Here is a 12,654-nt window from a genome sequence, read left to right as displayed (position 1 = left end):
GATGGGAACTACATTTGTTTAAGGTCCAGAGTTATAAAGCACAGGGTAAGGAAAGGGCACCCAGATAGGGGAATCCTATGCCCTGGGTTTTAGTCCTAGCTTTGCTGAGCCTCAGTTTCCTTACCTGAAAGGAGAGAGAAATGCTTCTTGCTCTTTGCTATAACAAAAAGACCACCAATGTTGTCCCCTGCCCACACTCATCCACAGTTGTTCTGATAGACTTGCGACAGCTATCTTTTCAACCCTCTCTTCCAAATACTTGAGATGTATTTTATAGATCTATGAGTGAGCAGCTATTTCTAATTCTGTTTTGAAAGGATTATTCCAAAACCAAGATGATGAAGGGGATGCCATTAGAAAAATATTTGTAAGGTGACAATCAATTTAAATTATCTCATAAAAAGATGAGTTCATGGCATATCATAAGTGAGGTAAGATTGCTTCCTTGTTTCTATCAGAAATAGGGTAAAACCAGCTCAGTCGAAAGCTGGATGAGAAGTTAAGCAGCTGTTTTTTTTTTTTTTTTAGAGGGAATCTCACTCTGTCGCCAGGCTGGAGTGTAGTGGTACGATCTCCGCTCACTGCAACCTCCACCTCCCAGGTTCAAGCGATTCTCCTGCTTCAGCCTCCAGAGTAGTTGGGACTACAGGCCCAGCTAATTTTTGTATTTTTAGTAGAGACAGAGTTTCACCATGTTGGCCAGGATGGTCTCGATCTCGACCTCGTGATCCCCCGCCTCAGCCTCCCAAAGTGCTGAGATTACACGCGTGAGCCACTGCGTCCGGCCCGAAGTTAAGCAGCTATTGATGGCAGTCTGTTGGACTTTATTCCATTTATTTCTTTCATTTTCATGTAAGCTTTCTGTGACTGAATCACAGGAAGATAATATGCCAATTATTTACTTCCTGGGAGTCTAAGAAAGCACCTTTATTTACTATATGCCATCAAACAGAGCTATTACATTTTGTTGAATTTGTAAGGATAAAAACCATGACAAGTTCACCATATTTCTAGAAAATAGATTCCAAGTGTATAACAGAGGGCTAGACATCTCTTTTTTTCATATAAAACCATGAGTGAATATATACTCCTTTTTTATAAAACTGTCTTTTGTTTGGCCAATAAAAAGCCAAATTCTTACAGAATACTTTGTTATAAGCACTTTCATTGTGCAATATAGTTTTGGTTGGAAAGGCTAAAAAATGAACTCTACTTCCCAAGCCTATTAAAAAACATGGAGAATGCCATATGAGAATCACGGGTTGTCAAGGTCTTAGGAGTTCATGAAATTGTGTCTAGAACGCTTTGGGTACGGGGGAGTTGCTGTTGTGGTTAAAAACAAGGAGGGGCATTTCTTTTACTTTACAAATGAAACTGGAGCTTAGAGAGATTGGTTCAAGCTCATGTGGCCTGCAAAGCCTGGGCTCAAAATCAGAACTTCTGACTCCTAATCTCGCTGCTTTGTGACCGCTGGGGTTCTACTGCATGTTGAGATTCCCAAGAATCCCCTGATCTTGGGGCAGGAGGAAGCCAGCTGCCCCCGGAGGAGGAAGCCAGCTGCCCCTGGTATCTGCTGACTACAGCCATAGGGACCTACTCTCTCCTCAGTCTCCAACTCTCTGCCCCCAGCTACTGGCAGACGGGAGTAACACGAATGTAGCAGTCCCATCTTTGCCTGTTTATTCTTTGTGAAGGACACTTAGCATTTTCAGACCATCACTGAGCTGGAACAAAGTAATTTTGCCTGAAGAGCCTGTAGCTGGGCTTAAAGGTGCTTACCTGAAAGGAGAGGGGTGGTGATAATCTTTTTGCTCCTAAAGAGGTGGGTCCTGACAGGTCAGCCCTGGAAGCTCTTTTCTTTGGACAGAACCAGGACACGCCTCATCCCACAGAACTAGGGAAAAGCTTCGGCGTGTGGTTGTGAAGGAGGGTGGGGCCCATCAACTCATGTCCTTTAATAATAATGACAAGAGCAGCCCTTTATCAAGGACCTAATTTTTCTAGGCCCTATGCTATGTATGTTAAGTGTAATAGTGTGACTCTCACAAACATCCTGCAAGATAGGTATTATTATCATTGTCATTGTCGCCATTTTACAGATTATGACATCAAGGTTCAGAGAGTTCAAGTAATTTTCCCAGTGTCACACAGCTAGTAGGTGACAAAGATCTGAACCTAGCTATTTGACTCATGCTCTGTGCTGTTCCAGGCGATTGAGTCTGAACTTGATTGGTAGGATGTGGTATATCAATGTTGTATTCATAACATAAGTTAACCTGGGGGTTAACTTAAGTGAAGTCTACAGATAGAAGACAAGTTGATGAGACTGAATTAGCACAAAATACTAAAATAAGTATTCTGCCTATTTTTGAGTAGGATGTTAATTGTAGAGCATCCCCCCTATGAGAGAGCCACTCAGAGAAAAACAAGTTCACTCAGAGGTTTAGAGAACTCCATCTGTGAGGCAACGCTGGGCAAGTGGCTTGTTTATCTCAAAGAACTGGCTCAGTAGGTAAATGGAGCAGGTTCATATAAATAGGATTCTACCTGGAGACAGGGAACCAACCACACACATTGTCTCCCCACAAGAGTAGTCTTTCTGCCTTCCTTGTTTCTTTGACTGGCATAAGCAGACTTACAGTCATGAGGGCTGGAACCCCACAGTCACCTGCGGCTGCTTCCTCACAACTGGCACCTGCCTGGCCCTTTCTCTCTGCAGTCCTGGTACCCCCAATAATGCAGCATCAGATTCTATGGATTTGAGGCCTGAGTTTTCTGGCATCTATACTTTTCCTTTCTATTCCCATTGCAACTACCATAATTGAGGTCCCCATGACTTCTTCCTAATCACTGCTGTTAGATCAATCTTTCTAAAACAAGACTATGTCACTCTTATGTCTACAAATCATCCGATTCCTCATTATTTACTAAGTCAAATCTAGACACCTTCACCTGATACTCAAAATCTTTTCAGATTTCCCTGAACACATCTTGTTAGTCTTTCCTCTTTGGCCAATCTTACATGTGCCGAGCTGCAATCCTTACTTAACCCCAAGCACACACAATAGTTTTCCACATTTGCACCTCTACTTGTGACCTTTGCTTTGTCTAGAAAAAGAAAACACGTATGTTGTGTTTGTTTGGTACTTTCTAGTGTTCGAAGTGGTTTCATTCACCTTTTTCCATTTGAAATTTACAGTTACTCTGTGGGGCAGATATGATTATATTCATCTTACAGATTAGAAAATAGTGGCTCAGGGCAGGCCTGGAACCTAGAGTTCCATAGCTGAGGGGCTGAGGGATGACTAGCAGCCAGATCTTCAAACTCATTGCTCTGTCCACAGCTCCATGTTGCTTCTCTCTCCCCCCTAATCTGGCCTTTACTCCAGCTCCCTCCAGTTGCTATTAGTCAAATTCCATCTTTTTCTCAAAGTCCAGCTCGAATCTACCAACAACTGTTAACTTTTCGAAAATAAACCCAGAATTGAGGGCTCTCTCTCCTTTGTGTTCTCACAGCTCCTTGCTCAACTTGCTGGACACTTAAAGCAATTAGGGGAAAGGCCTGAGAGTTCCTACACAAGAATTTTATACCAGCAATGATCAAGGTTTTAAAACTTTTTGATTATGACCCCATTAAGGCATACATGTTATATCACAACCCAGTGTACATGCACACACCCCTGAAACAAGTTTTATGAAATAAAATTTACTTCTAATTCCTCAATGCACTGTGACATTTTCTCTAGTCTACTATTTATTAAGAAGTGTTGGTTAGGAACCCACTAAATTGCTTGTGAGAACCACTAACGAGTTACGATCAGCAGTTTGAAAAACCCTGATTTAAATATTATTATGTCTCTTCTAAATGGCCTAGACAACATTTTCAAAGGTTTGCAAAAGACTGAGCTCGCAAGAAAGATAGGTACGTTCATCAGGGATTTAATCTGTAGTTCCCAACAGGAACACCAACAGTTTTTACAAAGGCTAGGCCGAGAAGGAAGGGCCTCAGCTGGAGAGCATCAACTTCTGTTTGTTGGGAGGTCAAGGAGAGGGATTCTTGGTGAATAGTTGATGGTGGAGGGGAGTACCCATTCCACAGTGGGATATCTTCCAAAAAGTGGGATTTGTAGAAGCCAAAGATTGAGGCGAGGAGGATTTCTCAATAAGGCATATCTGTGAACTGAGAAGAGACTTATGGGCTCATGATAACCTTGAATATAGCAGGAAATCAGCTAGAATTTAAAAATAATAAAAATGTAATAAAATTCTTTGTTTATATCTGCAAAATGAGTCTGAAGGCCTTCAGGCCTATAAACCTGTCACTGAATTTAGTATCATTTTAACTTTATGAAGCACTTGATGTTTGCAAAGTGCTTGTACAATTACCAATTACCATAATGTTCATCTTCCGAATATTTCAGATCAGAGAAGGCCTGAGGACTTTAGACTAAGAAAATGGGGAAAAAGGGGAAAAAAGTTGGCCAATCCAGTTAAATACCAGGCTTCTGAGCTTGTACTGCTAGAGTTGTTTACCATGTGGGGCACCCACCTAGGGGTACTCTGGGGACTTCTCTTCCTTCAGCACCCGGAGCCCGCAGTGCACACAGCCAGCCTTGGTCAGCCACCCCTCATGACTGACACCCACTCGCTGCTCTTGGGCATTCCAGGCATAATTCTGTGTCTACATGAACCAGTGGAAGGAACAGCAAAGGGCTTGGCACCTGTAACCCAAGGGCTAGTCCATAGCGAGGGATGTGGGAAGAGGTGTTTGCAGTTACTGGGAAGGGGCAGTGAGGAAATAAAGCTGCTACAGTCTTTCCTGTTTGAGGTATTAAACACATGTTAAAGGATTAAGGAAAGATTTGCTTAGCAGCCTGCATGAGCTAGAAATCAGTTCTGGCCATGTTTATAGGCGACAGGTCAGTGAAACCTAATACACCGGTAGATTTCAAGGAATTCCAAGGAGATGGCTTCCAGGATGTGTCTGTTTCCTTTGGAAAAAGGTTAGCTCTCTGATGCTTCTTCCCCTACATTTAAAAGCCCACAGTGCCAGTCACTATTGGCGAGAGGTTGCTCCAGGAAGCTGAGCGTGGCTCGGGGGCTGGTGGCATTCTAGTTTATCAGTTTAAGAACAAAAACAACTTTTTATTTGAAAATGAATTGCAATTCAGATATTTTTGTTAGACTAGTTAAAACCTTTTGTTAGATTAATTGAAATTCTCCAGTTTCTGACTATGGACAGGAAACTGAAATACTAGAAGACAAGCTTAGAGACTGATCTGGCTTTTTAGCTAAAGAACATTCTAGTAGACTCTGGCCCTAACAATTACACCACTGGATAATTTTCAGTAGTGGAAATTTAATAATCAATATCTTAATGAAGTGATACTTTTATATATTAACTCATTTTTATTGGGAACACACATTGAATGCTCTAAAATAGTTTTCAAAGTAGAATGAAACATTTTGTCTACATTTTTATCCACACAGAAAACTGGTGGGTTATTTGCAGGGCAACTGTCCTGGATCATGGATTATTTTCAGTTTATTCATCTCCCTGTCAGATCAGCTTCCATACAGCCACCAGTTCTCTGCATTATAACAAACAGGACTCTGTGACTCTGTGCTTAAAGTGCTGCATTGGTTTCCTGCTGTCAATAAATAAAATCCATTTTCTTAACGGGGACACATGCGGTCCTACACAATCTGTGCACGTGATAATTCCCTGGTTTCACTTCCCACTAGTTGCCCTGAACTTTTCACCATTTTCTGAACACTCTGCACCCTGTTCAGGCTTTTGCCTGAGCTGTTATCTTGCCACAAAATCCTTCACACTCTCAGCCCTGCTCCTTACAGATTCCTACTCTTTTATCACCCACTTCCAAAGTCGCTTCAGTGTGGCTTCCTGGCTTCTCCAAAGCTGTTTAGTTGGCTATTACCCCCTGTGGCTTCCATAGCACTTGCTGTGGTCTGAATGTTTGTGTCCCCCCAAATTCACACGTTGAAGCCTGACTCCCAAGGTGATCACATTAAGAGGTGGAGCCTTTGGGAGGTGATTAGGTAATGAGAGTTCTGCCCTCATAAATGGGATTAGTGCCCTTATCAAAGAAGCCTAAGAGAGCTTGTTTACTTTCTTCCACCACATGAGGATAGAGCAAGAAAGTGAATTCTGTGATCAGGAAACGGGTCCTCACCAGACATGGACATTGCTGGGAACTTCATCTTGGACTTCCCAGCTTACAGAACTGTGAGAAATGAAATTCTATTGTTTATAAGCTACCAGTCTAATGTATTTTGTTATAGCAGCCTGAATAAACTAATAAAAACACTTCTTTTGCTCAGAACTTTGTGATAGCTCTCAGCATTGGTGGCTGCTGCCACCAATCTACCTCATTAGGATGCTGGCATCTTAAGGGCAATCACCATTTCTTTTTTTATCTCTGTGGCTTAGGAGGAGGCAGAAGACTATTTTCCCCCTAGGGAAGAAGTATTAAAATTCAATTTAGTTAAAATAATTGAATAAAATATAATAGAATAATTATTTTTCTGGGGGAAGAAATATGAAAACCAAACCCAAGCCTCACAGCAATAAGATCTGTGACAGAAAGGAAACTTTAAAGGATACTTTAGCCTGTACCAGATCACTCTACCTTTAGCCATCTGAGTAACCAAAAAAGCATAAAATATTAACAAGAGAGAATTCTGATTACACTAGGCATTGGGAATAAGGGTTTCACGCTTGACTTCAAAGGCTTATTCATTGTTCCTCGAGACCACCTCTTTTCTCTCTCCTGTAATTCTGTACTTTTCAGGTGGGTTATTCAGGCTGTCTCGCCATACTATTCATGCCACACTCATCACAGGACCTTCCCCATGTTACTCCCTATTCTTGGAAAGCTCTTCCTCCCTTCTCATTCTTTAATTTCATGTTAGGAAATCCCCGTTCCTCCATGGGCCCTTTCTCACATGACTGGAAGAATAGCATTTATTTCTTCAACAAGCTTTTCCTCTATTAACCATCAGCATAATAATCTCTTTGCCTGCTCTTTCTCATGAGTTGGTTTGACATACATTGAGAGTCATCACCATCTCCCTTGTGAAGTGAACCTTAATCAGGGAAGAGACATGTCTGCCCAACACTCTGTGTGATGTCTATCATAGCTTCACATGCAGACAAATGCTGGATAACTGCAGTCTGCGAGCTAGACCCAGGACTGTCTCACTGGCAGGTGGTAATATGTGAAGCTGGCAGCCATGGCCTATGCTGATAATGTGTCTCTGGTAGCTCATGAGCTTGTTGGCAGCCTGCAAATATCTTGGCTCCTACAGTTGAAAAGGAGTGACCAAGTAACAATTAAAGAACATTTAAACATTATACTCTTTTTTCATGGGAAAGAAATATTAAAACTAAATTCAATACTGGCAGCATTAAGGTAATTCATATGTTTTTGTAAGTCCTATCATCTTCCCTTTCTCTTTTTTTCCTAATAAAATGATTCGGTACTGACCTAGCAATCTTCAGTATAACAGCACACTGCTAATAACAAAACACCATGGCTTCACCTGAAAGGTGCAATTGAAAGATTTCCTTTATCACAGTAAGGTACAAGAGGAATAATTATCATCAAAGGCTTGTATTGCTTTCACTGTGGAAGAGAAAAATTGCTGCACTTCTCTATCAAGTCAAAATTGCTATCTGTAGTATAATTTCCAGAAAAATAACTGAGGTGATGGACTGTAAGTTAGAAAAGTCATAAATGAAACAACTGCATGTGAAGAACAGAGGACACAAAAGAACAGCTTAACACCCAGCTCCGTCCATTTACTCAAAATCAAAGAAGAAGAATTATGTCTGATTTATAGCCCAAGTGAAACCTTTCCTTTATGGAAACTAAAGACTTTGAAATGGTATTAAAATACAGCTGTTGCAACTAAAAAATTATGACAAGTATATAAAATACTGGAAATTTTAGTCACTCAGATAATAAATAACAATATTATACACATCACATGATGCCTGTCTTTAAGACATGTGGCTATCAGTCGGTAGAAATAATAATAATAATACATGTAATGAGCACTGTTCTAAGTGTTTTGTGTTAATTCATTTAATTATCAAAACAAAGCTATGAGGCAGGGACTTCCATTATCCCCATTTTTCAGATGAGTGAGGGAGACACAGAATGGTTAAATAACTTTCCTAAAATTACATAACTAGTAAGTAGATAGGCTATAATAGCAAATCAATAACTTCTGGCCACAGACCAAGACTTTCTTCCATTTGATAAAAACCGACAGTGGAATGTCTGTGTGTTTCTTTATACCATAGATGTGTTCCTGAAAAGATCTCCATAAATCAGAAATTTAAAAACAGAACCATATTGGAATGATAGCTCTGTGGGAATTTCTTTACAGGTGCATGGCGAATGCCCAGGATGGTGCCTGGCATGTGGTAGACTTGATAAACGTGAAAAGCGAGTGAATAAATCAATGAGGAAAGTCTAATATGGTGCTTTGCACTGAGAAAATAATAAATGTATTGAATTTGATTTAAAGGAATTTATTTTATCCATTCTACGAGGGGAGGAGTGACCTTCTGATTTCTTATTTGTGTAAATCTAGATCTTCATATGATTTGTTTAAAGTGAAGTTGAAATATGAAAGCATTTTCATTTAATAGAAATATTATTAAAACTTTTCCAGGGAAAAAAGCAAAACAAAGCAGAGATGCCAAAGCTTACGTAGAATCCCAGGATCATTGTACAAAAATCAGTTACCATCTTGGGATTCACAATATTTTATAATCACAGTGGGGAATCCATTGTGTTTAGGTAACAATTCATAAAGTCATACGTGTAGTCACTTGTCAGGTCTCCAGAAGAGTTTTATACCAACTACAGAATATTGCAATGTATTTAGGCCACAGGGTCTTGAGAAAACTGCACTATTTAACTGTTTTAAATGTGTTGGTTCTGAGAGGCCAGTGAATCAGTTGCCATCAGTAGGAAGCTGTTTTAATAACTAGCCAACTTTACTGATGGATTCAGCCAAAACAGAGGATAGTATGTATCATTCCTATTATGAGGAAGAAGAAATTATGTAAGATCCAGGTTGTTACCTGAACAAAAGACTGCACATGTTTCCAGATGCTGTTAAAATTCCCCTGTGTTGATTCCTACCCAAAAGTCATAAGAACACGGGAGTCCGAGAAGAAGCTGATGTTTTCTCCCAGGATTTTTTAAGAGATAGGAACTCACTTTGTTGCCCAAGCTGGAGGGCAGTGGCAAAATCATAGCTCATTGCAGCCTTGAACTCCTGGGCTCAAGTGATCCTCCTGCCTCAGCCTTCCTAGTAGGTAGGACTACAGGTGCATGCTACCATGCTCAGTTAATTTTTTTTTTTGTAGAGATGGGGTCTTGCTATGTTGCCCAGGATGGTCTCAAACTCTTGGCTCAACTGATACTCCCGCTTCACCCCCTAAGGTGCTGGGATTACAGGGTTGAGCCACTGAACCCAGCCTCTTTCAGGAAGCTTTAATTCCACTTCACTTAGGTGCTAAGTCAAAGACTTTCTATGAGATTTTTCTACAGCAGCACCTGTAAGGATATGGATGACCAAAAGTCAACCTAAATACCCCAAATAATAATGGTATTCTAGGTATTATTAACCATGGGATGGGAGTGATGGCTGCATTGCAGCCCAGTGCAAGCTGGGCTCCTCCCTACAGCCAGCTTCCCAGGAGAAGCAGTTATAATGCCATGTGCATATTCATGTGCGGATGCCATCCGAGAATGCGTTTAGGAAGAGCCTTTAGGAAGCTGATTGCTTATGTTTACTTCAAATATTTCGAAATTTTGTTGCTTTCTGAAACTACTTGTGGAGTTATCTTTACATTTTGCAAGTGAGAGCTACCAATGATTTTAATTGATGGCTCTCCTAAAGAGTTCATCCCCCCCCATGAAATTCTGATGATGCCAATGTCTTCCTTTCCTATGCTAGGGACCACCTGTGATTTCAAAGGACTTTGTGACCATGAGGAACAAAGCAAGACTTTGTGAGGGTCAACCATGCCTACCCTCAGTACCTAGTATATTGCCTCCACATAGTGGGCAATCAATAAAGTATCCCTTGAACAAAAGATTACTTACATCCTTTGCTATCTCTCCTGCTTGCTACTGAAAGTAAAACACACCTCCCCTTCAGACAGGTGAGGCTTTTGCTGAACCACCAAAGAAGCCATCAGACTAAAACAACCAATTATACGCTAGGAACACTTAAGAAAATGGCATCACAATCATGTTAAAGCTACCAGAACTCACCAGATGGGCCACCTGAACTGGGATCCTTTGATTGCTTAGGTGACACAGCCTGTTCTACTGTTGATTACGAACGCTGGCTCCAAGTCCATCAGTAACCTCGGATGTGCCTTTTTCCTCTCTTGGGCTCAGTTGCCTCATTTATAAAACTGGGATCACAGAACTAACATTCTTTGTTCCTCTGAGAGTTTTTTGTGAAGTAAACTCAAGTCATTCACAAGGCCACAGCAAACTACCCCAATAAATAATTCATGGGTGTTTCAGCCAGTCAGGATAGGGAAAAACTGCAGTACAGGATCATCATTTAAAATGGAAATTGCTGTTCACAATATTCATACCTATGACTTAAAATAAGCATGACTGTGTGGGATATAAAAAATTCTGTCAAGTTTTAGGAGGGGAAGGTTTTTCTTTTTTTTTTTTTTTTTAGTTAAGACTAAAATGCCATTACATTTAAATCTATTAATACATGGTTTCCAAGTATCATTTTGAATGCCCCTGATATTTATGTTTGCATTTCCTGAAGTGGATTCCCAGTCTGCCTTAGCCTGTACAAGATGGGGTCTGGTACCTGCCACTTTCCTTGCCAGACTCTTTAGAATGGAAAATGCAAGCATTTTCAGCATCCACACATCCTGCTGTGGGCTTTTCATTTTGTTGGCAATACCTCAGTGCACTCTTCATTCCAACCAGTTAAGGGAAGGAAATCTCCATCCATGTGGCTTTATGTAATTCTGTTACTGTGTCAACTTGCCAATCCATTGTTCTTTGCACTTTCTTTACACTTAAAAAGTGTTGGCAACCACATAATAAGTCCTTATCTTCAGTCGATGTTGGCATACAGGAAGTGCTAAAAATGATGTTAGGCTGCCCTTTTTATTTTGGAAAGGTCATTCTTATCCTGTGTCATTCACATTTGTGGGGCTAATTTATACACCTGTTTAAGGGGAGAGATGGTAAATGAGAGAATGGAAAGAGATTCTAGAAAGGAGACAGTCAAGCAACATCCTTAGTCACCTATGAATAAGGCAACATGAGATTCTCATACCGACTGTAACACTGCGAATCCATGCAAATAATTTTATCTGATATCTTAAAATATGAATAAGGGGGCATCAATTTCTTCTTCTAACTTCCTCATTATGAGAGATTGCTAGTGAGGACGATAGGTGGCTTTACAATTTTGAGTTTGTTACTAATAAAATCAACATGATTGGTGAGATAAGACATATGTATTCAACGTCATTCAGACAGAGAATGGCTTCTAAGCCACAGCCAGGCTTGAATGTGCCAGATCGTTGTACTAATAAAACCTAACAAAGGATGGACCAACCACAGGAAGGAGGTCAGCTCAAGCAATAGGGATTTAAGTCTGCTGTGAGTGGCTGTTCCTGTCTAGGGAGTGAGACACTCAGGCTGCGTGTCTACACAGGGTAGCCTGGATGAAAACATTAATATTATCCGCTCTGTCTTGCTCTGCTTTCAGACTCACTTAGCAGCCTTCTGATAATTAATTGGATTTTCCTGCTACGTCAATGCCTGAAATGAAGGTGCCCTGGATAGAAAATACTGCTTACTTGCTTAATTGATTCATTCATTCATTCCTTCAACAAATATTTATTGAGTGTCCACTCTCTGCCAGGCATTGTTCTATGCCCTGAGGACACACCAGGGAATGAAAACAGACCCAATTTCTGTCTATGGAAGGCACATATCCTGGCTGGAGGAAACTATTAAAACAAAGTCCATTCTGTGTCGGGTGGTGGTGAAGTGTTATGGTGAGACAAGTAAAGCAGGAAGGAGCGAGGGAGTTAACTCCTTTTAGACATTTAGATATAGAGCCAGGAAAGTCTCACCAACAAGTTGAATGAAAGAGGTAAAGGAAGGAAGCAAGCAAATGCCTGAGGGAAGAGCCAGTGCAAGGGCCTGGGTGCAGAAGGGTGCTTGGTGTGCCTGAGGAAGGACAGGATAGCTGGAGCAGAGTGAGCTGGGGGGAAAGAGTAGGATAGGAGGGGCTCTACGGACCAGACTGTGACTTGAGCCTTCTTATGGCTGAAGAGTATCTCCTCCTGCCCATACCTCCCCCTCCACAATGGGGATATGGTGATTTAGGAATTTGCTGTCTGGTTTGTACTTCTGCCTCCTTTGAGCTTGGCTACAGTGAGTCCATCTCCTATCAGACTGAACCACTCTTGGAATCTCTGAATATTTAACTTTCTGCCCCTAAAGAGTTGAGGATCTGATTCAGAAGTTGGGGACTCCTTCGTGGTGGTGTTCTCTGTGTGACCAACAAAAACCTGTAACCTTGTTATCACACCGATATAGTACCAACAAATGT

The 12,654-nt window shown here is 41.0% G+C and overlaps 1 protein-coding gene across 1 annotated transcript in view; it reads right to left on the bottom strand.

Moving 5' to 3' along the window:
• The window catches only part of SLC9A9 (solute carrier family 9 member A9), a 593,042-nt gene that overhangs the window by 87,373 nt on the left and 493,015 nt on the right, over positions 1 to 12,654 (bottom strand). The gene's annotated exons all lie outside the window — the stretch shown is intronic.

Source organism: Hylobates moloch, unplaced genomic scaffold (assembly GCF_009828535.3).
Source record: "Hylobates moloch isolate HMO894 unplaced genomic scaffold, HMol_V3 SCAFFOLD_22, whole genome shotgun sequence".
NCBI lineage: Eukaryota > Metazoa > Chordata > Mammalia > Primates > Hylobatidae > Hylobates > Hylobates moloch.
Note: the sequence above shows the minus strand (reverse complement) of the source record. Positions and strands in the feature narration are given on the sequence as shown.